Raw genomic sequence first — 26,809 nt, 5'->3', positions numbered from 1 at the left:
CGTTACTGTGCAGCCCAGCTGCCAGTCATCTTCCTCCCCCTCGCCCCGAAGCAGCTGCGTGCTGGTCGCACGCGCGTCGACGCCGGCCACCTCCTGCTTCGCGCTAGAGGCCTCCCCTTCGAGCCTATCCATGCGTGGAGACGCCACGACACTTCCCTGATTCCCCCCTCGCTCTGGACCCCCTCCTCCTCCTCTGCTCTCTCTCTCGCGATCGACCACGAGCACCCGAGAGCACCGACGAGCTCCACCGCGGCCAATGTCCACCCCTTGCCTTGCCGATGCTTCCAGAAGAACCGCCGCGCCTTCCTCTTCGTCTCCACCAACGCACGCGACGCCGGGTGCCCTGAAGCCACGCCATCACCGCCATCTTCATCGCCACGGCCGGCGATCGCCGCGGTCGATTCGCCGCCTCTGACGCCTCCCCGAGACCCCCGAGCTGCTCATCGACCTCGCTGTGAGCCTCCGTGCAGAACCCCTCTCTTTCCCCTCGCGTTTGCGAGCTCTAGGCCATAGCTCCGTCGCGGCCGAACTCCGGCCGCTGCTGACCTCGTCGCCGCCGTCGACTCCGGCCACCTCGCGGCCTCCCGCCCGTTCCTTTGGATGCGGAGGAGCAAGAGCTTCTCCCTAGTGCCCTCAGCGCGCCAAACCACCGCTCGTAGCGCCAAACCCGCCACCACCCGAACTCCGGCCGCCGCTCACGAGCTCGCCGTCGTCGGTACCGGCCATCACCGACACGGCCACCACCACCGTTCGATGCGCACGAGTCCCAGCTCGCCGTAGAACCCAACCGCACCCTAAACTGTGCCCTGTAGCGCGAACCCGATGCGTTTCCACCGCTCCGTTGGTCGCCGCCGGCGATACTCCAACGACTGCCGACGTGGCACGCTTAATTAGTGTTAATGATCCATCTAATTAACCCCTAGAGCCACTGACAGTGGGACCCACATAATTAGGTTACCGGCTAACCAAAATAGTTAAATTAATTAATAAAATGTGTGGACCCACGCGTCAGCATTGACCCGCTGACATGGCCGTTGACTTGGTCCCACCTGTCAGCGAGCTAAGCAGCCCTGTGACACTGACGTGTGGCCCCCACACGTCAGGTTTGACCTGGAACCGCCCTGTTGACCTGATGACGTCAGGGTGAGGTCATGCTGACGCAATATTCCTTTTCTGGAATTTAGTTCATTTTATAATAATCAGGAAATTCCAGAAATAGCTAAAACTTCAATAAATCATAGAAAATTAACCATAACTCCAAATTAAATAAATTATATATGAAAAATTATCAGAAAAATTCAAGGAATCCATCTGTGCCATTTTCATGCATGTTAGAACAACTTATAGATGCTGTTTAGCACAAATCATATAAAGGGCATTTAAATAATCACATATGGAGTTTGAATTTGAATCTTGTATTCAAACCAACTTCATTTAATCTGTTGCTAGTTGCATTAGCTCAAAACACATTCATATTGCCATGTCATGAGCATGCATCATATTGTGCATTGCATTGATTGTATTTCTTCTTTGTTGTCGGTATCTGTTCCCTCCCGGTAGACGATGTTCCGACGTGGTGACCGTTGACACTGATGAAGACTCAATGTTATCTTCAGAAGTGCCAGGAAAGCAAAACCCCCTTGTTCATTCCGATAAAATCCCACTCTCTCGCTCCTGCTCTCTTTTACTGCATTAGGACAACAACGACATATTTGTTACTTGCTGCGATAGCTGAACCCCTTTATCCTTTGCATGACCTGTCATTGCCACAGTAAATAGATGAAACCCACTAGCATGAGTAGGAGTTGTTTGAGCCCTGATGTGCCTACTCATTCATGCTTGTTTGTCATGCCTGCTACTGCTTAGAGTTGAGTCAGGTCTGATTCATCGGGGATGAATCAGAGGCGTGTGAACATGTCCTACTGTGTGTGAGCTAAGTGTGTGAACATGATTTGGTAAAGGTAGCGGTGAGAGGCCATGTAGGAGTACATGGTGGGTTGTCTCATTGCAGCCGTCCTCAGGAACTGAGTTCTGTGTTTGTGATCCATGATCAGTTACTACCACACATTGGGCTCCGGGCGCTCCAAGCTCTCTCGACTTATTAATCAACATGATCTCTGTCCAGGAGTTGCAACTAGTTTCTGGTGTTTGTAGGTAGTGTTAGTAGTCTACCAAGTGGCACCCGGTACAGGTGGGCTTGGGACAGACTAGGCACAGTGGCACGGTGTACCAAGTGGCACCCGAATGGTGGGCTTGGGAACCCTGCACACATCGTTTGGGGCCGTGAGCGACACCCCGGCCGGATCTCCTTGCGGATGGAACCCGAATAGGCGATAAACCTGGACTAGAGACTTGTTCGGTTAGTCAGGTCGTGGCCGACTCCCTCGCCCGGCTTCCGCTTGAAGGTTGCCGAGGTACATGACATGTACAGGGCGATAAGTGGCGAAAGCGTGTGTGAAGAAGTACACCCCTACAGGGTTATCATTATCTATTCGAATAGCCGGATTCCTCGGATATGGAAACTTGGACCCCTTGCATAGTTCATAGACAAGTGAAAGTGGATACTCTAAAATACGCCAGATAAGCGTGAGTGCTATGGATGGCGTTCTCGTAGGGAGACGGGAGTGGATCCATAGTGGTGTATTGATATGGTGAATATGTGGACTCGTGTGCGCCACCTCAAAAGAGTTACTTGCAGTCGTAGTTCAGGTTAGCCACCGAGTCAAAGCTGGCTTGCTGCAGTTAAACCCCACCATCCCCTTTGTTGATAATGATGCATATGTAGATAGATCTGATGTAAGTCTTGCTGGGTACATTTGTACTCACGTTGCTTAATTTATGTTTTTGCAGAGAGACTTCAGTCTCACTAGTAGTTCCATGTGGACTTCGACGTTTAGCTTGTTACCTCAGCTACGATCTTGTGCCCTCGGCAGGATCTGGTAGATAGTTAGGCCTTTCAGCCTTTTCATTTATAGTTGTCTGTACTCAGACATGTTAAGCTTCCGCATGTGCTTGACTTGTATGCTCTGATTGTTGGGTCATGAGACCCATGTTTGTAATATCTCGCTCCTCGGAGCCTATTGAGTAAACTACTTGAGTCGTAGAGTCATCTTGTGATGCCATGTTGTATTGCACATATCGAGCATATTGTGTGTATGTTATTGAAATGCTTGGTATGTGTGGGATCTGACTATCTAGTTGTTTATCTTTAGTAGCCTCTCTTACCGGGAAATGTCTCCTAGTGTTTCCATGGTAGCTTGCTACTGCTCCGGAACACTTAGGCTGGCCGGCATGTGTCCTTCTTCGTTCCTATGTCTGTCCCTTCGGGGAAATGTCACGCGATGAATACCGGAGTCCTATTAGCCCGCTACAGCCCGGTTCACCGGAGTCCTGCTAGCCCAGTGCTACAGCCTGGATTCACTCGTTGATGACCGACACGTTCGATGCTGGGTCATGGATGCCTGTCCCTGTAAGTTAGTGCCACTTTGGGTTCACGACTAGCCATGTCAGCCCGGGTTCTTTGTCATATGGATGCTAGCGACACTATCATATACGTGAGCCAAAAGGCGCAAACGGTCCCGGGCCAGGTAAGGTGGCACCCGTGGGAATACCGTGCGTGAGGCCGCAAAGTGATATGATGTGTTACATGCTAGATTGATGTGGCATTGAGTCGGGGTCCTGACAGTGTTGGTATCAGAGCTTGACTCCCTGTAGGATTACCAAGCCAAACTGGTCGAAGTTGAGTCTAGAAATTCTTTAGTTATATAAGGGAATTGATTGTGGGATGGAACGTAAGGCTCTTTTTACTCCTTATACCTTATGCCCTTCTGATCTGAGTCATCTTATCTTTCCTACGGGGTTAAGGAACTAGGCTTTCTCCTCTTTCTATCAGGATCACGTGTTATTAATCCGTAGACTTATAGATTGTTGGATTTAAGCCTCAGTCCAGTTCCTACTACTTCGGTATGTCTCTGATGATCTCGAAACCTTGATATTGTGCTTCTGAGTGGTTATGCCACCATTTTTGTAGCATGTCTCAAATCTTTTTGAGCATTTATAGCCGTTATGCTGTCCGAGTCACCCCAGGTTTCTGAATAGTCTGAAGCATTTGCAAATTCCTTCCTCCCGTTTCGATGTTCCTTTGGGCCAGATTAACCACACTAATCGGTGAGTGGAGGTACTTTATTGCCTTGACATATATGTTGGAGCTGGTATTATGACCCTAGGTGTCTTAGGGGATCATCTAGTAATTTAGCCATGATTTGTGTCCCAGTGTGATGATTCTGGCCTTTATCCTCGAAAGCATCCCGTGATGCCACTTAGTAGTAGGTATTCTACTCCTGGGTTCTGAACCCGAGATTCACTCTACTTACTTCATGTTGATAGTAATTGCTAGCTCCCTTAGGTTATTAGTAACCTTTGCGATAGCCCTCGAAGTTCGTGGTATTTCCTTCTTCCAAATACTATGAACCATTTTATGGCAGAAGTTCCTCGTTGAACTGAACAATCACAACCAGAGTGCTCTTGATGAGTTCTCCATTTTATATTGCAGCTCTGCCAGTTCTACCTTTCTGCATGGGTTATCCGGAAGAAATATGTTGAACTTTGTTCGACATGCTAAACCATGCATCCACAACTCAGAAAATCGTATGTTCCTTTGAGTTGTCCTTCTTTAGTTGTCTTCTGACCCTCGTCTATCAATTGATAGTCAAGATTATGCGTGCATTCGTTTATCGAGGCCTATTATTCCTGTGGTCTGTCAAGCCATTCTATTCCGGAATGACTAGGAGAAACAAACTCCAGTACCTCATCCATATCTAGGATTGGGTCAAAGCAATTGTGCTCCGCAGATCAAAATGCCAACCAGCTTTTGATTCTGTTCTACCCTGAAGTATTACCGTCCTTATGTCAGGATTTTCATGAGAATGGCACCGGCTCTTGTGAATTCTTGACATAGTGATACTTCTCGCCATCATTTTCATTTCTCGCTTCCGTGTTGTTGCAACCGGAGTGCCGACAAGTGAATTGTGATGTGTGAAATCAATACTCCTAGCAACCTCGTTGCTTGGTAGTTAAAGGACAATAATTTCATTCTTAGCGTGTTGGTTTTTGAATCATCCTTCTAAGACTGATCGTGCTACCTAGTCCATTTTCCTGGTGCACTCCTCGATTGATGAGATAGGATTTTGTTAAGTCCTCGCTCATTTGATCATATCGTCTTGCCCTGAAAAGCAAGATTGTTCTCGAGCTTAGTAACATATCGGTGGTTCGTGATTTTCCGAATATCTTCTCGGAAGTATTACCAGGTTGTCACCTGACCGCTATGTTGAGCTCGTGATCAAGTTGGTTTCTTGTAAACCACCCCCTTCCCCAAGATCGGTGTTAGATATCCCTGAGCTAGTTGGTTAAGCTAGACAACAACTTAGAGAGTTGGAAGATAAAAGCTTGCCTGACTTAGTTCGTTCCAAAGGGATATTCTTGTGTAGTGTGTGTTGAAGAAAGATGATATCTTCATCGATTGGTCCTTGTGATCAATTGTTGGATCTATTATCTTACCCAAACCTTTGATTGAGTATGGGCTATCGTCAAATCAAATCAGAACCAACGATATTCGTAATGTTGTCTTACTCGTGGTTTTCCTCGAGCATACACCATTATATTCTTTGGTCTGACCAATGCTATCACCGTGTTCACTTAACTATGGAATTCCTTTTAACAAGGGAACCCGGATGAATTGTTGTTGAGCCCATTGACAACATCCTTGTCTTCTCCATAATTTTGCTGAACATTAAGCCAGTGTTGGAAACTTTGTAAGCAATGCCTTCGTGTTCCGTTCATGTAGCATATGTTTGGATGGAAGAAGTGACTTCCTTTGATTCACGTGCATTTGATGTAAGTTGCCGTCGTGAATTCAAGAAAGTTTGTTTTTGCTCCTCTGGAATCATCCCAAGTCAGTCATGCGTGTGCGAAGTATTCTATGGTCTGATAGACTGATCATCTTCATTCCATATGTATCCCTAGCACACCAAGCCACTGATTGATTTGTTCAAGGAAAAGGAGTTGCTGTGCAAATACTAGTTCATGCACAAGATTCCTATATCTTCAATGATGGTTCCCTACCAGAACTCGGTAGTGTTTTATTGTAAGACTACCATGTGGCCATGTTTGTCTGGGACAACGTGTTCACATGGTTGTAGCAGAACCCACTCATGTTTTGGAGCTTGCTATCGTAGTTCATTTCCCGAGAATCTCGCAACGTCATTTCGTCGATTTGTGTTGCAAACTTTCATTTTCTTCCTAGACCCGATGAGTTTGGAATATCCTGACACCAACCAGATCTGAATCTCAGGCAGATATAATGGTTGAAACATTTCCCAAGAACTATAATACTGGTCCCTCGATAACCGGTAAAGTGGATGTCATGGCCAACACCACCCAGCCAGAAGACCTATTATTGTAGTATCTTGATTGAGAAAGTTGGCCACCTCCCCATAAGGACTTCGTAGGACTTACTCCCTAGCTGTTCCTTATGGATTTTTGTGTTTCTGAAGTCCGACCTTTTACTTGATGTCTAGTTATCAAACCATATCTATGAATGGGATACACTAGCACGTCAAGGAGAACATTAGAAGCGGAGTGCTAAATGTCTCTCGGTCGATCATCCAGATTTCGTCCCCTTGGCCTCGCTAAGGTGAAATCTGAGGAAGTGTTATCTTTCTTTGTATCTGCATCATCCATCATCATTCGTCATGGTAGCAAGTTGTGTTGCCAGGATCCTTGACACGAATATTGGTAAAATCTTGATGATTATGGAAATGCTCAATTTCTTGAGAGCACGTGCAAGTGCTAGGTCTGATCGTCGACATTAGCTGTATAGTGCTCTCAGTTTCCTCGGCAATGCTATGACCTTTTCAAACAGTGAATTCACTCTCTATTGTTGGGTTCTTCCCCAGTTACCAGAATCATTCCCAGCATTTGCATTCTGTTCCCAGCTTGCACCACCAATGTGCCATTCTACCATGGGTCTCTTCCATTTCCGGTGGTAAGCAAATTCATCCATTACGTTGTCTTCAACAAGGTAATCCACATCATCCAAGTCCGAGTATGCCATTCCACCGACCCCCTCCAAACGATCGCTCGAGAATTGCCTTAGGCTGGTTTAAAGAGTTTCAATGATCTTTGAATCAAAGGTAATTCTTTTTGCCACTTAAGGGGTTATATCTATGAGTCACGGTTCCTAAGGTGTCTCGTTGTGGTATCATGGCAACTCAACTCCTCGCTACGTGACAATCGTTTACCACCTTTTTAAGTGTGGGATTGTTGGCTACCTAGTGAACCCTCGTCATCTGTTCCACTCCATCTCTCTAGAGGTGTGCTTCGTCTCTCAGCTCGAGAGATGTTGCTATGTCACATTCCGAGAGTTAATCCTGAGTTGTTCGTCCTTCGAGAAGATCGATCCTTCTAGAGTTTTCCTTTCCTCTTCTTGTCATGTTAGCTGGAGTTCTCAGAGCAAGACGACAAGACAAAGATGGTGTTCAAATCAATGTTCATTTGAAGTGCACCCTGGATCATGAAGATTATACTACTTTGCGTTTTCCCTTCGTCTTACCCTACCCTTGAATCTCGGGTTGAGATTCTTGTTTAGTGGGGTGAGTTGTCACATCCCTAGTTCTAGCCTGACCTAGGCTTGCTTCCATCTGTGCATCATGTTTAAATTTTGAAACTTGAACTGAGGAAAATTGGAAGCCTCAAAATCCTAAATAAAAGAAGGGCAAAAACCCTAAAATCTCATTCATTGTTCCAAAATGTTCTTCTTAAATGTTTGATAATTTTTGGCAAGGGTTCTGGTCCCAACCAAAATATTGAACATTTTTAAGGATTTATTTTTGGGACTTTGAATTTAAATCATTAGCTATTTGAATTTGAGTTATATTCATATAATTAGAATATAATTTCAAATACCCCTGAAATATTTTATGAGCTTTTGGAAAAGTCCATCTAGCAAAATAAAATTATTCAGAGGAGTTTTTGGCATTGTTTGAATTTGTTTAAAATTCAAAAACAATGGCAAAAGATATTAAATAAAACAAAACAGAAGAAAAAAATAAAAAAGAGCAGAAGACCTACCTGTTGCTCACCTGGCAGCCCAGCCGGCCCAGCTTCTGCGCAGCCCGTTACTGTGCAACCCAGCTGCCAGTCATCTTCCTCCCCCTCGCCCCGAAGCAGCTGCGTGCTGGTCGCACGCGCGTCGACGCCGGCCACCTCCTGCTTCGCGCTGGAGGCCTCCCCTTCGAGCCTATCCATGCGTGGAGACGCCACGACACTTCCCTGATTCCCCCCCTCGCTCTGGACCCCCTCCTCCTCCTCTGCTCTCTCTCTCTCGCGATCGACCATGAGCACCCGAGAGCACCGACGAGCTCCACCGCGGCCAATGTCCACCCCTTGCCTCGCCGATGCTTCCAGAAGAACCGCCGCGCCTTCCTCTTCGTCTCCACCAACGCACGTGACGCCGGGTGCCCTGAAGCCACGCCATCACCGCCATCTTCATCGCCACGGCCGACGATCGCCGCGGTCGATTCGCCGCCTCCGACGCCTCCCCGAGACCCCCGAGCTGCTCATCGACCTCGCTGTGAGCCTCCGTGCAGAACCCCTCTCTTTCCCCTCGCGTTTGCGAGCTCTAGGCCATAGCTCCGTCGCGGCCGAACTCCGGCCGCCGCTGACCTCGTCGACGCCGTCGACTCCGGCCACCTCGCGGCCTCCCGCCCGTTCCTTTAGATGCGGAGGAGCAAGAGCTTCTCCCTAGTGCCCTCAGCGCGCCAAACCACCGCTCGTAGCGCCAAACCCGCCACCACCCGAACTCCGCCGCCGCTCACGAGCTCGCCGTCGTCGGTACCGGCCATCACCGACACGGCCACCACCACCGTTCGATGCGCACGAGTCCCAGCTCGCCGTAGAACCCAACCGCACCCTAAACTGTGCCCTGTAGCGCGAACCCGATGCGTTTCCGCCGCTCCGTTGGTCGCCGCCGGCGATACTCCGACGACTGCCGACGTGGCACGCTTAATTAGTGTTAATGATCCATCTAATTAACCCCTAGAGCCACTGACAGTGGGACCCACATAATTAGGTTACCGGCTAACCAAAATAGTTAAATTAATTAATAAAATGTGTGGACCCACGCGTCAGCATTGACCTGCTGACGTGGCCGTTGACTTGGTCCCACCTGTCAGTGAGCTAAGCAGCCCTGTGACACTGACGTGTGGCCCCTAGACGTCAGGTTTGACCTGGAACCGCCCTGTTGACCTGATGACGTCAGGGTGAGGTCATGCTGACGCAATATTCCTTTTCTGGAATTTAGTTCATTTTATAATAACCAGGAAATTCCAGAAATAGCTAAAACTTCAATAAATCATAGAAAATTAACCGTAACTCCAAATTAAATAAATTATATATGAAAAATTATCAGAAAAATTCAAGGAATCCATCTGTACCACTTTCATGCATGTTAGAACAACTTATAGATGCTGTTTAGCACAAATCATATAAAGGGCATTTAAATAATCACATATGGAGTTTGAATTTGAATCTTGTATTCAAACCAACTTCATTTAATCTGTTGCTAGTTGCATTAGCTCAAAACACATTCATATTGCCATGTCATGAGCATGCATCATATTGTGCATTGCATTGATTGTATTTCTTCTTTGTTGTCGGTATCTGTTCCCTCCCGGTAGACGATGTTCCGACGTGGTGATCGTTGACACTGATGAAGACTCAATGTTATCTTCAGAAGTGCCAGGCAAGCAAAACCCCCTTGTTCATTCCGATAAAATCCCACTCTCTCGCTCCTGCTCTCTTTTACTGCATTAGGACAACAACGACATATTTGTTACTTGCTGCGATAGTTGAACCCCTTTATCCTTTGCATGACCTGTCATTGCCACAGTAAATAGATGAAACCCACTAGCATGAGTAGGAGTTGTTTGAGCCCTGATGTGCCTACTCATTCATGCTTGTTTGTCATGCCTGCTACTGCTTAGAGTTGAGTCAGGTCTGATTCATTGGGGATGAATCAGAGGCGTGTGAACATGTCCTACTGTGTGTGAGCTAAGTGTGTGAACACGATTTGGTAAAGGTAGCGGTGAGAGGCCATGTAGGAGTACATGATGGGTTGTCTCATTGCAGCTGTCCTCAGGAACTGAGTTCTGTGTTTGTGATCCATGATCAGTTACTACCACACATTGGGCTCCGGGCGCTCCAAGCTCTCTCGACTTATTAATCAACATGATCTCTGTCCAGGAGTTGCAACTAGTTTCTGGTGTTTGTAGGTAGTGTTAGTAGTCTACCAAGTGGCACCCGGTACAGGTGGGCTTGGGATAGACTAGGCACAGTGGCACGGTGTACCAAGTGGCACCCGGATGGTGGGCTTGGGAACCCTGCACACATCGTTTGGGGCCGTGAGCGACACCCCGGCCGGATCTCCTTGCGGATGGAACCCGAATAGGCGATAAACCTGGACTAGAGACTTGTTCGGTTAGTCAGGTCGTGGCCGACTCCCTTGCCCGGCTTCCGCTTGAAGGTTGCCGAGGTACATGACGTGTACAGGGCGATAAGTGGCGAAAGCGTGTGTGAAGAAGTACACCCCTGCAGGGTTATCATTATCTATTCGAATAGCCGGATTCCTCGGATATGGAAACTTGGACCCCTTGGATAGTTCATAGACAAGTGAAAGTGGATACTCTAAAATACGCCAGATAAGCGTGAGTGCTATGGATGGCGTTCTCGTAGGGAGACGGGAGTGGATCCATAGTGGTGTATTGATATGGTGAATATGTGGACTCGTGTGCGCCACCTCAAAAGAGTTACTTGCAGTCGTAGTTCAGGTTAGCCACCGAGTCAAAGCTGGCTTGCTGCAGTTAAACCCCACCATCCCCTTTGTTGATAATGATGCATATGTAGATAGATCTGATGTAAGTCTTGCTGGGTACATTTGTACTCACGTTGCTTATTTTATGTTTTTGCAGAGAGACTTCAGTCTCACTAGTAGTTCCACGTGGACTCCAACGTTTAGCTTGTTACCTCAGCTACGATCTTGTGCCCTCGGCAGGATCTGGTAGATAGTTAGGCCTTTCAGCCTTTTCATTTATAGTTGTATGTACTCAGACATGTTAAGCTTCCGCATGTGCTTGACTTGTATGCTCTGATTGTTGGGTCATGAGACCCATGTTTGTAATATCTCGCTCCTCGGAGCCTATTGAGTAAACTACTTGAGTCGTAGAGTCATCTTGTGATGCCATGTTGTATTGCACATATCGAGCATATTGTGTGTATGTTATTGAAATGCTTGGTATGTGTGGGATCTGACTATCTAGTTGTTTATCTTTAGTAGCCTCTCTTACCGGGAAATGTCTCCTAGTGTTTCCATGGTAGCTTGCTACTGCTCCGGAACCCTTAGGCTGGCCGGCATGTGTCCTTCTTCGTTCCTGTGTCTGTCCCTTCGGGGAAATGTCACGCGATGAATACCGGAGTCCTGTTAGCCCGCTACATCCCGGTTCACCGGAGTCCTGCTAGCCCAGTGCTACAGCCTGGATTCACTCGCTGATGACCGACACGTTCGATGCTGGGTCATGGATGCCTGTCCCTGTAAGTTAGTGCCACTTTGGGTTCACGACTAGCCATGTCAGCCCGGGTTCTTTGTCATATGGATGCTAGCGACACTATCATATACGTGAGCCAAAAGGCGCAAACGGTCCCAGGCCAGGTAAGGTGGCACCCGTGGGAATACCGTGTGTGAGGCCGCAAAGTGATATGATGTGTTACATGCTAGATTGATGTGGCATTGAGTCGGGGTCCTGAAAAAACTTCTACCATGAGTGGATGGACCCTTAAAGGTGCTTGCACGCTACAACAACAATGCTTACAAGATCGACCTCCCGCACGACAAGTACAACGTGAGCGACGTCTTCAATGTTAAGGATCTCTTGCCCTACGCTGGTGATGAAGATTTCGATCCGAGGTCGGATCTTTCCCAAGGGAGGGGAGATTATGCGGAGCATCCCAAGGTCATCCCCATGGACCTACCGATGTCTCCCATGACACCACTTGGACCAATGACAAGAGTCACCCTGTGCGTTCGGTTTATTCGGTTTACATGGTTCGGTTTATACAGTTTTTCAGTTTGTACGGTATTAATACTTCGGTAAATATGGTATGAAATTAAAATACGGTTCGGTTTCGGTATATACCAAATTATTTCGGTATGGTTTCGGTATATACCATAAAAACCAAAGTTGACGCGAATTTGAAAATGACGTAATAATAATTAGCAAATTTATTATTCAAAACACATACTATTCTACACAAATAGTATATGACTATATATATAAGTATATATGCATGCATTGATTCATCTGTTGATGGTTATGGACATGCTTAGCATTTTAAAAATAGAAAAATGACTATGTTACAAGAAAAAATTACGTGCTTAGTAGTGAATTTGACTCATATACAAGAAAAATGACAACTTGTATGGTTGTTCATCTCAATAAATATAAATTTATTTTTTACTTCGGTTTATTCGGTTAACCGTTTGGTTTTTCGGTATATACCATAAAAACCAAAGTTCAAATCGGTATGAAAAGTTCATACCATACCGAAACGAGAAACCATAAAAACCATAAAATCGGTTTAGTTCAGTTTATTTTCGGTATGGTTTTTCGGCTCGGTTTTCAAATGCACACAGTGAGACAAGAGCACGAGCCAAGACTATCGAAGATAAGGTGAACCCGCTCCTCTCCAAACTACCACTTTCTATGCATGAGACATGGCTACTACCTCAAGCGAAAACCCTCTGTGTGATCAGGTACTTGGAGGAAAGGCACAGATCAGCTAGACCCAATGGACAAGATGGTGAGGGCACCAAGCTCAATGGACAAGAAGGACTGCTCGAAACTCCCGGTCACCGGATGACCGGCGAACCTCGGACGTCCGATGAACTCCACGCACCGGTCTACTGACCCCTTCCAGATGACCGGCGCTACCACACCCGAGCCAAAACGCCGGCTTTCCGAAGACCACCGGACGACCGATGCCCCGGACATCTGACCCCGACCGGAAGTCCGACCAAAGCACATCCGAGCCAAATCTACTGACGCCTGACAAGCACAGGACGCCTGGACCCTCGCGAACCTCCGGACGACCGGTAACTACCGGACGCCCGACGCCTATGTGTTGATTTCGTGTTGGGCCGAAGCCCATGTGCCCCTTTGACCTCTAAGACTATATATAGACCTCCTCCTCCTCCTAGCTAGGGTTTGCAAAGGATTGGCTCATTTTGTGTGAGAGCTTTGCTCATCCCCTTGGTTACCTTCTCCTCAGAGATCGCGCCTCCTCGGAGAAGATCCCCCAAGCAGATTCAAGACCCCTTCACGGGAAGAACCTCAAGACCTCCTCACGGAGAAGATCGTGCTAATTGTATCACCCCAAGTTGACTATGGATCATGTATCTCTTATGTGTTTGAGCATCTAGCATATGTGTGACTACATCTTGTTGATTTTGGTGTTTCTCTCGTGTTTCCTCTTGTGTTCCCCCTCGTGATTCCCCTCGAGTTCTTCGTGTTCTTCATGGGATCTGCTCCTTTCATGAAAGATCAGCCCTCTAGGGTTCCCACCCTACATCACTTTATCACCCGTAGCGATGCTTAAGTCTGTCCGAATCATGTTAGCAATTGTCATATTTTATGATTATGAAATCTGGCAAATGGACGTCAAAACTGCATTCCTTAATTGATTTCTCAAAGAAGAGTTGTATATGATGCAACCAGATGGTTTTGTCAGGTATTAACAAAGTGTGCAAGCTCCAGCGATCCATTTATGGACTGGTGCAAGCATCTCGTAGTTGGAATATACGCTTTGATAGTGTGATCAAAGCCTATGGTTTTATACAAACTTTCAGAGAAGCATGTATTCAGAAGAAAGTGAGTGGGAGCTCTGTAGCATTTCTAATATTATATGTGGATGACATATTGTTGATTGGAAATTATATAGAATTTTTGGATAGCATAAAAGGGTAATTGAATAAGAGTTTTTCAATGAAAGACGTCGGTGAAGTTGCGTATATATTAGGCATCAAGATCTATAGAGATAGATCAAGACGCTTAATTGGACTTTCACAAAGCACGTACCTTTATAAAGTTTTGAAGAAGTTCAAAATGGATTAGTCAAAGAAAGGGTTCTTGCCTGTGTTACAAGGAGTGAAGTTGAGACAGACTCAATGCCCGACCACTTCAGAAGATAGAGTGAAAATGAAAGTCATTCCCTATGCCTCAGCCATAGGTTCTATCATGTATGCAATGCTGTGTACCAGACCTGGTGTGTGCCTTGCTATAAGTCTAACAGGGAGGTACCAAAGTAATCCAGGAGTGGATCACTTGACAGCGGTCGAGAACACCCTGAAGTACCCGAAAAGGACTAAGGATATGTTTCTCGTTTATGGAGGTCACAAAGAGATCGTTGTAAATGGTTACGTCAATGCTAGCTTTGGCACTTATTCAGATGACTCTAAGTCAGAAACCGGATACGTATTTGTATTGAATGGTGGAGCTGTTAGTTGGTGAAGTTCCAAGCAAAGCGTCGTGGCGGGATCTACATGTGAAACGGAGTACATTGCTGCTTCAGAAGTAGTGAATGAAGGAGTTCATATCCGATCTAGGTGTAATACCTAGTGCATCGAGTCCAATGAAAATCTTTTCTGACAATACTGGAGCAATTGCCTTGGCGAAGGAATCCAGATTTCACAGGAGAACCAAACACATCAAGAGACGCTTCAATTCCATCCATGATCAAGTCCAGGAGGGAGACATAGAGATTTGCAAAATATATACGGATCTGAATGTGGCAGACCCATTGACTAAGCCTCTTCCACGAGCAAAACATGATAAGCACACTACTAGGAAAAGGGCTATAGATAGGATTGATACTAATGGCGCACCATGGAAGCAGTGCGCCACTACTATATACTAATGGCGCACCGGTTGGTGATGCGCCATTAGTGTGGAAGACACTAATGGCGCACCAGAAATAGGGTGCGCCACTAGTATTAATTTTTTTTCATTTTTCCATACAAACTAATGGCGCATCAGGTCGAAGTGCGCCATTACTAGTTCTAACTAGTAATGGCGCACCAGGCAGACAGTGCGCCATTACTGTAATTTTTTTATTCTTTTTTTTGCAAAACTACTAATGGTGCACCGTTTCACAGTGCGCCATTACTAGTTTAAACTAGTAATGGTGCACTATTACCTGGTGCGCCATTAATATATATATTTATTTATTTATTACTTTTTTGCAAAACTACTAATGGCGCACCACCTGCAGGTGCGCCATTAGTAACCAGGGTTACTAATGGCGCATTTGCCGGTGGTGCGCCATTAGTAACCTGGGACCCCAATAAGATATTTTGGACAGCCCCACACCTACCTACTCACTTTCCCCACTTCATTCCCTCCACCTCCTTCTTCAAGCTTTCGGCTGCCTCCTCCTCCTCACCTCATTTCCACCATAGATTCATCAAAATTAAGTGGTGAAATTACCTTTTTTGTGATAGGTAAGTAAGGGGAAAGCTATCTTCATGATATAGATCTACTTTTTTTCTCCCTAGCTCGCTCCAACAACGTGCACATGCACTTTTTGTGGCCTAGCTAGATCTATGTATGTTTGTGGTGTTGCATGTGTTTGTGGTGTTGCATATATGTTTGTGTTTGAAGGTACCATATTTGAAATGCGATAGTTGCCAATATCTTGCCGGAATGTTTTGATTCATTTCCGTTTCGGCGAGAATTTGGCACTATGCATTCTTTTTTATCCTATTTTTAGGGAAGGTCATGCCAAATTTTTTCTTGGTTCTAAAATATCGTTTTGCTCTACCCCGCAGGCGACCATGGTCCGCACGATGACGGAAGGCATCGTGAATAGGTTTTTGAGCTCCGCGAAGGCCGAGATGCTTCAAAAGAACGAGACGGAGATAAGATGTCCGTGTCGAATATGCAAGATGAAGAGCCTTATTGCGGACCCGGATTCCGAGCAGGTGCGGGACCACTTGCTCTTGCGTGGTTTCATGGATGGCTATCGGTGGCAAGGTGATGAAGATGACTATGAAGTCGTCCATGGGGGGCGGGCAAGAAATGAGGAAGGGCAACAAGACAAGTACCACCGCGGCAAGGGCGGGCGAGAAGACGAAGAATCTCCGGGACATGATCACGACGGTGATGCTGTACACAGTCATCATGTAGAAGATGTCGTACATGATGATGAGGAAGATCAAGACGAAGGGCATGATCATGAAGATGAAGATGCCGAAGCAGACGATGATGGAGGCTGGGTGCAGGACCCTCATATTCAAGAGCTGCTTCTCAAGAAGACGGATAACACAAGAGCTGCCGCCCGAGAGAAAGCCAAGCTAGATCAACTGGAGATAGACGCGGTTACTCCATTGTATGAAGGATGCAGGCCCGAGGATACCCGCCTGAAAGTAACGCTCATGGCTCTGGAGATGAAGGTAAAACACAAAATGACCGACGCATGCTTCGACAAGAACATGTCATTCTGGCACGAACGTCTTCCCAAGGGGAACAAGTGCCCGACCAGTTTCGAGGAGGCGAAGAAAATCGTGTGTCCTTTGGATTTACCGCACGTGAAATACCATGTGTGCATGAACAATTGTATCATTTATTGGGACGAGCACGCGGAGTCTACCATATGTCAAGTGTGCGGCCTCACTCGATACAAGAAGAGGAAGAAAGCTCCTCGAAAATCGGTGTGGTACTTTCCGATCACTCCTCGTCTGCAGCAGTATTTCGCGGACCCTAAGGTAGCAAAGCTCCTGCGTTGGCACACGGATAGGGAGGAGAAGAAGCGGGAAAATGACGGAAATGATCCGGAGATAAATAAAAAAGACAAGATGCTGAGTCACCCTAAGGATGCGAGCCAGTGGCAAGCGTTGAACTTCGAATACCCAAATTTTGGGAAGGATCCAAGGAACATTGTGCTGGGCGCGAGCACCGATGGAGTCAATCCGTTTGGCAGCCAGAGAAGCACACATAGCACCTGGCCTGTGTTTGTGTGGATGTACAACCTTCCCCCCTGGTTGTGCATGAAGAGGAAGTACATTCACATGAGTATGCTAATTGAAGGGCCGAAACAACCAGGGAATGACATCAATCTGTATCTGGGGCTACTGAAGGACGAGCTAGACACGCTGTGGAAAACGCCAGCCAATACGTGGGATGCCGCAGAGAAAGAATATTTCCCTATGAGAGCTGCACTGCTCACGACGGTGCACGACTATCTCGCTTACGGATATCTCGCGGGGCAGGTAGTCCACGGATTTTCTGGATGCGTAAGGTGCATGGATGACACAACATATTGCCAGCTAGATAGAGATCCCGGGTCTTCGAAAACCGTGTTCATGGGACATCAAAGGTGGCTTCACGATGATGACCCGTGGAGGAAATGCAAGGATCTGTTCGATGGTGAAACCGAACCCCGAAAACGCCCGTGTACGAGGAGCGGCGAGGAAATAGACGAGCTGTTGAAAAATTGGAAAGACAGCCCACTGCTGGGAAAGAAGAAAAAGGCGCTAGAGCCGGGAAAGAAGTGAAAGGCGCCAGAGCCGCTGCTGAAGGTATGGAAAACGAGGTCTGTTTTCTGGGACTTGTCGTACTAGAATATCCACCGTGTGCCTCACAACCTTGATGTCATGCATATCACGAAGAACGTGTGCGAGAGTCTGCTTGGTACCCTGCTCAACATACCAGAGAGGACCAAAGATGGGCCGAAAGCAAGGGCAGACTTGAAATCAATGGGCATCAGGCAGGAGCTTCACGCTAATGATGATGATGATGATGATGATGATGATGAGGCGAAGAAGGACACAGAAAGTCGTCGCAAAGGCAAAAAGGCCAAGAAGACCGGAAATGACTACCCTCCCACGTGCTCCACTCTAAGTCAGGAGGAGATCGAGCAGTTTTTTACCTGCCTCCTAGGAGTAAAACTTCCTTATGGTTACGCGGGGAAGATAAGCAGATACCTAGACCCAACGAAGCAGAAGTTCAGCGGGATGAAGTCTCACGACTGTCACGTGCTGATGACGTGGATACTTCTAGTTGCAATCCGTGGGATCATGGACGCGCACATCCGTGAAATGCTATTTGTCCTATGCAACTTTTTCAACGTCATCTCTCGGAAGTCGATTGGCGTGAGGCAACTCAGAAGGCTACAGGAAGAGATCGTGGTGATACTATGCGAGCTTGAGATGTACTTCCCGCCCGCATTCTTTGATGTTATGGTGCATCTGCTGGTCCATATCGTGGAGGATATCATCCAACTCGGGCCGAAGTTCCTGCACAGCACGATGCCGTTCGAAAGGATGAATGGTATCATCAAAGGATACGTTCGCAACATGTCACGTCCAGAGGGAAGTATAGCCAGGGGCTTTCTGATCGAAGAGTGCATCTCCTACTACATGAATTATCTAGGCATCGAGAACCCCGTTGGTCTACCCGTTAACAGGCACCTCGGCAGGCTCGCTGGATGGTGTCACCGTGAGGGTCGCCGCGAAATGCATGTCGACTTCGAGGGTCAACTCGCCGACTTTGAAAGAGCAAACCTAGTCACGCTACAACACATAGACGTGGTCGATCCTTGGGTGGTAGAGCACAAAACCTTTATTGAGAAGACGTACAATGACCGAGGCCAATAGAGGACGGACGGAGATATACTCAAAGAGCACAACTCATGTTTCACGCGTTGGTTCAAGTAGAAGCTTCTGTCATACCCTTTACATGAGGATTCTTCCGCGGAAGAACAACTCATATTCGCCTTGTCACAGGGCGCCGAGCACAACCTGATGACCTATGAGGCGTACGATATCAACGGCTACACATTCTACACCGAGGACAAGGACATGAAGAGGGATGGTTATCAGAACTCCGAGGTAACGATGGAATCCTACACCGGTAACGACAAGGACAGATACTACGGAAGGATCGAGGAGATCTGGGAGCTGAGCTACGCTGGAGAGAAGGTCCCGATGTTCCGTGTCAGATGGGCCAAGAGCGTCCTAAAAGAAGACCGGTATTTCACCACCATGGTTATACCCGAAGCCAAATCCAAGACCGCGGGTGCAAACGTCACCGCGAAAAATGAGCCATGGGTACTGGCTTCCCAAGTGGACCAATGCTTCTTCATTACCGACCCGTCAAAGCCCAGTCGTGTTGTCGTGAGGAGAGGCAAAAGGAAGACCATCAGAATGGATGGAGTAGCCAATGAGCAAGACTTCGACAAGTACGGCAACCCTCCACACACTATCTAGCTTTACACTTAAGCAGTGGCGAGATCTACTCCCTCCACACAATGTGCAACAAGCAAGCAGGTGGATCTAGGTAGCTTGGCTAGATTAGCTATGAGCCAGTGTGGTCAAGTCAAAAGAGATGATGCAGATGGATGGATAGATGGATGGATGGGGATGCAGCACCACTCCACCACCTTCACTTGTCTAGCTTGTGGTTTACCCCTCACTCTCTCATGCACCAGAAGAATATGATACATACATCCACTTTGATAAGCTAAAACTAGCAAGAGAAGCAGGGCAAAAAATAATTTTTGTATTTATTTTAGATCACATACACAAAATAACCTACCAGCAATACAGATCTAGTTTCAGAAACATGTGATACATACATCCACTTTGATAAGCTAAAACTAGTAAGAGCAACAGGGCAAAAAATAAATCTATGTACGATGTAGGGGTGCTACAGCTATATCCTCCATCCCGTACCACCGGAGCAAGCAAACCTACAAGCTGCTCCTCATGTTTTTCCCTCTACTAGTAGACTGGAACTTCCCAATGCTGGCTAGTTTGCACCCTCTACAAGTTGCTACTGCTTCCGAATAACCTAACAACCATCGAAATCTAGTTTGAATCAGAAAAATGTGAGAAAACCCATCGATTGAGGCGGACAACTAGTTGTAGATGAGGAAGGGCATTTGAGGCCCCATCAAGTCTATGAAGATGTGATGGGTCCTGATATATTGACTTGCGGATTTATTTTTTCCTAGACTGCCTCGGTGTCGACAAACCCTAAATGATGAAACCATGATCTTGTTCCTTGACAATAACCAACTTTTTGACCAAACTTTTTTCCTATTTAGAGCGAAACATGGCCCACAACGATGAGGCCGGCGGTTCAGGCGGCAAGCAATTTTGGGAGCTGTCCCAGGAGATGGAGGAAGAACCTCACCGCTATGAGGACGCCGCGGAAGACACCGATCCTGACTACACAACACCTAGTGGCGTCGGGGATGACACCACTAATGGTGCCGCTGAGGATGCCACCACAGATGATGGCGGCGCACACACAGATGGCAGCCAACCGAAGAAGCAAAGGAAGGACCGGCACCCGAATGCGCTCCGCACCCTCAAGGAGGAATTCACTCAAGTGGACTCCGACGGGAATCCAACGGAGCCCAAACATATAGTCAAGGGGTACTCGGTTCAGCTCGGGTGCATTCTCCGGAGCACTATCTCGATCAACACCGAGAACCTTAGGCATAAGGACCGAGGGAATTTGCACAACCTCCTCTTCACGAAGATGCATGAACGATACAAGTTCCCCGCCGAATTTGAAAACACACGCCTCTTAGGGAATAAAGTGAATAGTGCCGCCCTCACGAAGATGAGCACGGCCCTGTCTACTTGGAAAAGCGCGGTGAAGAGAATGATTGATAAAGGTGATAGTTATGAGAAGATCAAGGCGAAATATCCTTTGATGAGCGAAGATGAGTACAAGGAGTTCAAGGTCAAGTGCGAGAGCAGTGCAACATTCGAATCAAGTCAGTGGGGTAAAGAAATGCGGGAGTTGAACTTAGGGGAACACAAACTCGGTCCCGGCGGTTACAGAGTGGCGGAGCCTATATGGGACAAGGAGGACGCGGAGCGTGCCGAGCAAGGCCTACCGCCCCGCTTCGAGAAATACAGCGGTGACAAGCAGACCAGGAACTATGTCAGGGCCCGGTACAAGGAGGACCCGATAACAAAGGAGCTTACCACGGATTCGAAGACCAGGGCGCTTGAGCTTCTTCTGGTAAGGAATACACCCCCGCGTAATTAGCTCCATATGGTTGCACTCTAATTAATCCCCAATATTTCTAAATGGTTCACGTTCCTTTCGCAGGACACTGAAAGCAGTAGCGCGGGGTCGTCTAAGAGCTCCCCTTTCGACACCCCTTTAAATAGGGCGCTGAACGTAATGAAAAACAAGGATAAGCTCACTAAGCCGACGTCAGCTGGTCGTGTGGCCGGCAAAGGCTTGTCCATAAAATGGGGGTCATACTATACCGCTGGTGTGCGGAAGGAGAAAAAGACCAGCTCGGAAAGCCATACGCGCGAGGTTGAAGAACTCAAGGCACAAGTGGCGCCGATTCCGGAGCTTGTCCAAGACAAGTGCAACAACAACTTGGAACGACACTCAACGCCATGGTGCCTACGTTGATTCATGGGATGACAACGTGGATTGCGGGCGGCCAACAGGGGCCTCCCCCGGTTCCCAGCTTCACGGCCTGCAACTCCCACAGCGCGCAGGCGGCGCCATTGGTGTCTCTGGCAGCACCATTGGTGTCTCCGGCGGAGGCGGTATTCATGTCTCCGGCGCCGGCACGGGCATTGGAGCTTAATGCACCCGGGTGTACGCCGGCCGGCACCTCGCCAACAAGCGCCCCCTCCGTCAGTTGCACGCCTGCCGTTGGCGGTGCCTCGACATTAGCCGAGCTCGACGGCATCATGGTAACTAAGCCTCTCGGCCGATGACTTCATCTCCTTGCCTTTGACTAGGCATCCCTAACGCCCTGTACATGTTTTCGCAAGGCACCGCCGACATTCCTTGCACTCTTCTGCACTTCGTGGGCGCCGAGTTAGTCGATGTCACCAAGGGCAGAATCGTTCAACCGGGCAACCCCATGTTCCACGGTAATCCAATGCCACCCACAATGTATATGGTTGAAGTGGTTCGGGTGCTACTAGGCTGCGATGAGTTGTTACCTCTGATTTGACCTGTTGGGGCCGACGAAGAAGATGAGATGACCCTCAGCGCCTACGTAAACTGGCCCCTGCTTTGGCCGAAGAGCCAGATTCGTTTGGGGGCGGGGGACACCACCCCACAGACAAGACCGCCAGTTGTGCCGGTGCCAAGCCATGGCAAGAACGCCGCAATGCAACCGGACCTGCCGGACATCCCTATGGCACAGGATCCGGACAGCCCTATGGCACAGGATCCGGACGGCGACGACAACGACGATGGTACATTTACCAACGTTGATAAGTACTTTGCCGAACATGGGTACGCTGAGGAGTTTTGCGGGCCTCTTTCTCAAGAACCCAACCAAGACCACCGCGATCTAGCTGGTACGCCAGAGAATTCCAATTGTAACAGGCATCGTCTGGCGTTCAGTTCTCAGGACACGCCTCCAGCTCCCGCCTTCACCGAGCCTCAGATAGCCGAGGTGCGAAATATTATCAGCCCCAACACGCTCAAGAAGGCGGTCTGTGAGCAAAACTCGGTCCCATTACAGGAGATCAAGAAGAAGAGACGGAAAGGAAAGACTAACAAGGGCGCCGGTGCGAGCCAGCCCGCACCGAGTTCGATCCGTTGATAGAGGCAAAGGTGTCCCGTCTTTCGATGAGTTGATGGATATCGCTTTGGTGGCAGTCGACTTTGACGATCTGACTACGAACGTGCGAGGACGTCGCGCCTTAGCAATCGCTAAACCAACTCCGAGAGGTTATTGACCACGCCGGAGCATGATCAACCTGACCACGAGGGTCTGTTTCCTGCAAGCAAACGAAGAACAAGCAAGAAACTGAGATTGCAATCTGGATATTGCGAATATAAGATGAAAGCTTTATTGATCAAGGTGGGGTTCTGTGACGCCTTTGTCTGGTCGTTGAACACAAACGAAGTACGCGAAGTTGCAGCTATGGCGAACTTTTAATCTAAACAAAACCCAAAGTCTAAACGATGCCCTAAGGGCTGTATATATGGAGGAAGAGGGGGGAATTTCGTGGCCCTTGGTGGAGGGGTCCGAAATCAACCCTATCTCTTGTTTCCCCACACATACGAACTCTAAAAATAGCCTATACTTATGTATTTCGAAATTACATGGGCCTGGCCCAATAATAAGGTGACACAGCACCTAAAATAGCCTCGGGACGAAATTTATGAAGTGGCATCTTGTATATTTCGTCCAAGGCTTCATGCACCCATTATGGTGGCTTCAAAGTCCTGAAATCATCACTTGTAACTCCGTTCTTGTTCCCCTTGCGCATGCCATCATCTCCATGCTTGTTCTTGCTCCAATGTTCATCCTTCTCCAAGATAGGCCCTTCATTTGTAAGCAAAACAAATGTATCCAATTTAGGCAGCATCATATTCTCATGAACATTAGAATCATTACCAAGAAACGAAAGTACCTGGTAATTTAGTTGGCGTGCGCGAGCTCTAGTAATTGGTCCAGTATGTATAGCAGCAGGGGCTGTGGGTGTAACAATTGTATTGATGTCCTCATCATCCTCCCCTTCTTGAAATGAAGTCGTCCTCGACGGAAGTTCATCTTCCTCACCCAAATAAGGCTTCAAATCTGCAATGTTAAAAGTGGGACTAACCCCAAAATCTGCAGGCAGCTCAAGTTTATATGCATTATCATTTATTTTCTCTAACACCTTAAAGGGACCATCAGCACGTGGCATTAACTTTGATTTGCGCAAATCAGGAAATCTATCCTTACGCAAATGTAACCAAACAAGATCTCCAGCTGCAAACACAACATGTTTTATACCCTTATCTCCAGCAAGTTTATATTTAGCATTCATACACTCAATGTTTTCCTTAGTTAACTCATGCATTTTTAAAATCAATTCAGCACGTTTTTTAGCATCAAAATTAACCTTCTCCGTAGATGGAAGAGGCAACAAATCAATAGGTGCACGAGGTAGGAAACCATACACAACTTCAAAAGGGCACATCTTAGTAGTAGAATGCAATGAACGATTATAAGCAAATTCAATATGAGGCAAGCATTCCTCCCACATTTTCTTATTATTCTTCAAAACAGCCCTAAGCATAGTAGACAACATTCTATTGACTACTTCAGTTTGTCCATCAGTTTGGGGGTGACAAGTAGTAGTAAAAAGCAGTTTAGTCCCCAACTTAGCCCATAAACATCTCCAAAAGTGGCTAAGAAATTTAGTATCACGATCTGAAACAATAGTATTTGGCACACCATGCAAGTGAATAATTTCACGAAAGAACAAATCAGCAACATTAACAGCATCATCGCTTTTATGACATGGTATAAAGTGTGCCATTTTCGAGAATCTATCCACGACAACAAATATGCTATCCCTCCCCTTCTTTGTTCAAGGTAAACCTAAAACAAAGTCCATAGATATATCCTGCCAAGGAACACTAGGTACAGGCAAAGGCATATATAAACCATGAGGATTGAGTCGTGACTTAGCTTTTTGACATGTAGTGCAGCGAGCAATAAAACGCTCAACATCCCGTCTCATCTTTGGCCAAAAGAAATGTGTAGCAAGTACGTCCTCCGTCTTCTTCATGCCAAAGTGTCCCATTAATCCTCCTCCATGCGCCTCCTGCAACAACAAAAGACGAACGGAGCTAGCTGGAATGCATAGCTTGTTAGCACGAAACACAAATCCATCGTTAACAACAAACTTGTTCCACATTCTTCCTTCTTTACAATTCTGCATTACATCTTTAAAATCAGCATCATGCACATATTGATCTTTGATGGTCTGCAAACCAAATATTTTGAAGTCAAGTTGTGAAAGCATAGTATAGCAACGAGACAATGCATCAGCAATAACATTTTCTTTTCCCTTCTTGTGTTTAATGACATAAGGGAAAGTCTCAATGAATTCAACCCATTTAGCATGTCTACGATTCAGTTTAGCTTGACTTTTAATATGTTTCAAAGATTCATGATCAGAATGTATAACAAATTCTTTGGGCCATAAATAATGTTGCCATGTTTCTAAAGTCCGAACAAGAGCATATAATTCTTTATCATAAGTAGAATAATTCAGACTAGGCCCACTCAATTTTTTAGAAAAGTATGCAACAGGTTTGCCATCTTGTAATAACACACCTCCTAATCCAATTCCACTAGCATCACATTCGAGCTCAAAAGTCTTATTAAAATCAGGAAGTTGGAGTAAAGGAGCATGTGTCAACTTATCTTTCAATACCGTGAAGGCTTCTTCCTGTGCGGTACCCCAAAGAAAAGGCACATCTTTCTTTGTAAGCTCATTGAGAGGTGCAGCAATGGTGCTGAAATCTCTCACAAAACGCATATAGAATCCAGCGAGGCCAAGAAAACTCCTCACTTGTGTGACCGTTTTGGGCTGCGGCCAACTCTCAATAGCTTCAATCTTGGCTTTATCAACTTCAATTCCCTGTGGAGTAACAACATAGCCAAGAAAAGATACTCGGTCGGTGCAAAAGGTGCACTTCCCAAGGTTACCAAACAAACGTGCATCACGTAGAGCAATAAAAACAGCACGTAAATGTTCCAAATGTTCTTCCAAAGATCTGCTACAAATCAATATGTCATCAAAGTAAACTACCACAAATCGTCCAATGAAAGCACGTAAAACTTCGTTCATTAATCTCATGAAAGTACTAGGTGCATTAGTTAACCCAAAAGGCATGACTAACCACTCATATAATCCAAACTTAGTTTTAATTGCTATTTTCCATTCATCTCCCAATTTCATACGAATTTGATGGTAGCCACTACGCAAATCAACTTTGGAGAATATTGTAGAGCCACTCAATTCATCAAGCATATCATCTAGCCTAGGAATAGGATGACGATAACGAATAGTAATATTATTAATGCCTCTACAATCAACACACATACGTGATGTACCATCCTTTTTCGGCACTAGAATAATAGGAACAGCACAAGGACTAAGGGATTCGCGTATATAACCTTTGTCGAGAAGCTCTTGTACTTGAGGCATAATCTCCTTCGTCTCCTCTGGATTGGTACGGTATGGTGCACGGTTTGGCAGTGAAGCACCGGGAATTAAGTCAATCTGATGCTCAATCCCTCGAATAGGCGGTAATCCCGGTGGCACGTCTTGCTGAAAAACGTCAGCGAACTCCTGCAAAATGTTAGTGACAGCAGGAGGCAAAGAGAAAGGCACGTCCTCGAATGAAAATAATGCCTCTTTGCACACAAAAGCATAGCAAACAGATTTGCTGAAATCTAGCTCATCAATATCAGATTTGGTGGCAAATAAACATGCACTTTTCAATTTAATTTCAGAAGCAACACTAGATGGTTTATTATTAGGCTTCATTTGTTGCTCAAATTCTTTTGCCACAATCTGATTTTCACTCTTATTCTTCTCCTGTTTTGCTTTATTAGCTCTATTAATATCATCTTTCAAAATGGAATCAGGAGTCATAGGAAGCAAAGTAATATTTTTATCCTTATGAACAAGAGTATAGTGATTGTTTCTACCATGGTGTACAGAATTTTTATCAAATTGCCATGGTCTACCAAGTAATAAGGAACATGCTTGCATAGGTACCACATCACAATCAACATAATCAGCATATGTAGAGATACTAAAATGCACACGAACAGTACGTATTACCTTAACCTTGCCGCTGTTGTTGAACCATTGGATGTAGTAAGGATGTGGATGTGGTCTTGTGGTGAGAGAAAG

This window comes from Triticum dicoccoides, chromosome 1A, assembly GCF_002162155.2.
Source record: "Triticum dicoccoides isolate Atlit2015 ecotype Zavitan chromosome 1A, WEW_v2.0, whole genome shotgun sequence".
NCBI classification, from domain to species: domain Eukaryota; kingdom Viridiplantae; phylum Streptophyta; class Magnoliopsida; order Poales; family Poaceae; genus Triticum; species Triticum dicoccoides.
The sequence above is the reverse complement of the archived record's forward strand: the minus strand, read 5'-3'. Positions refer to the sequence as shown.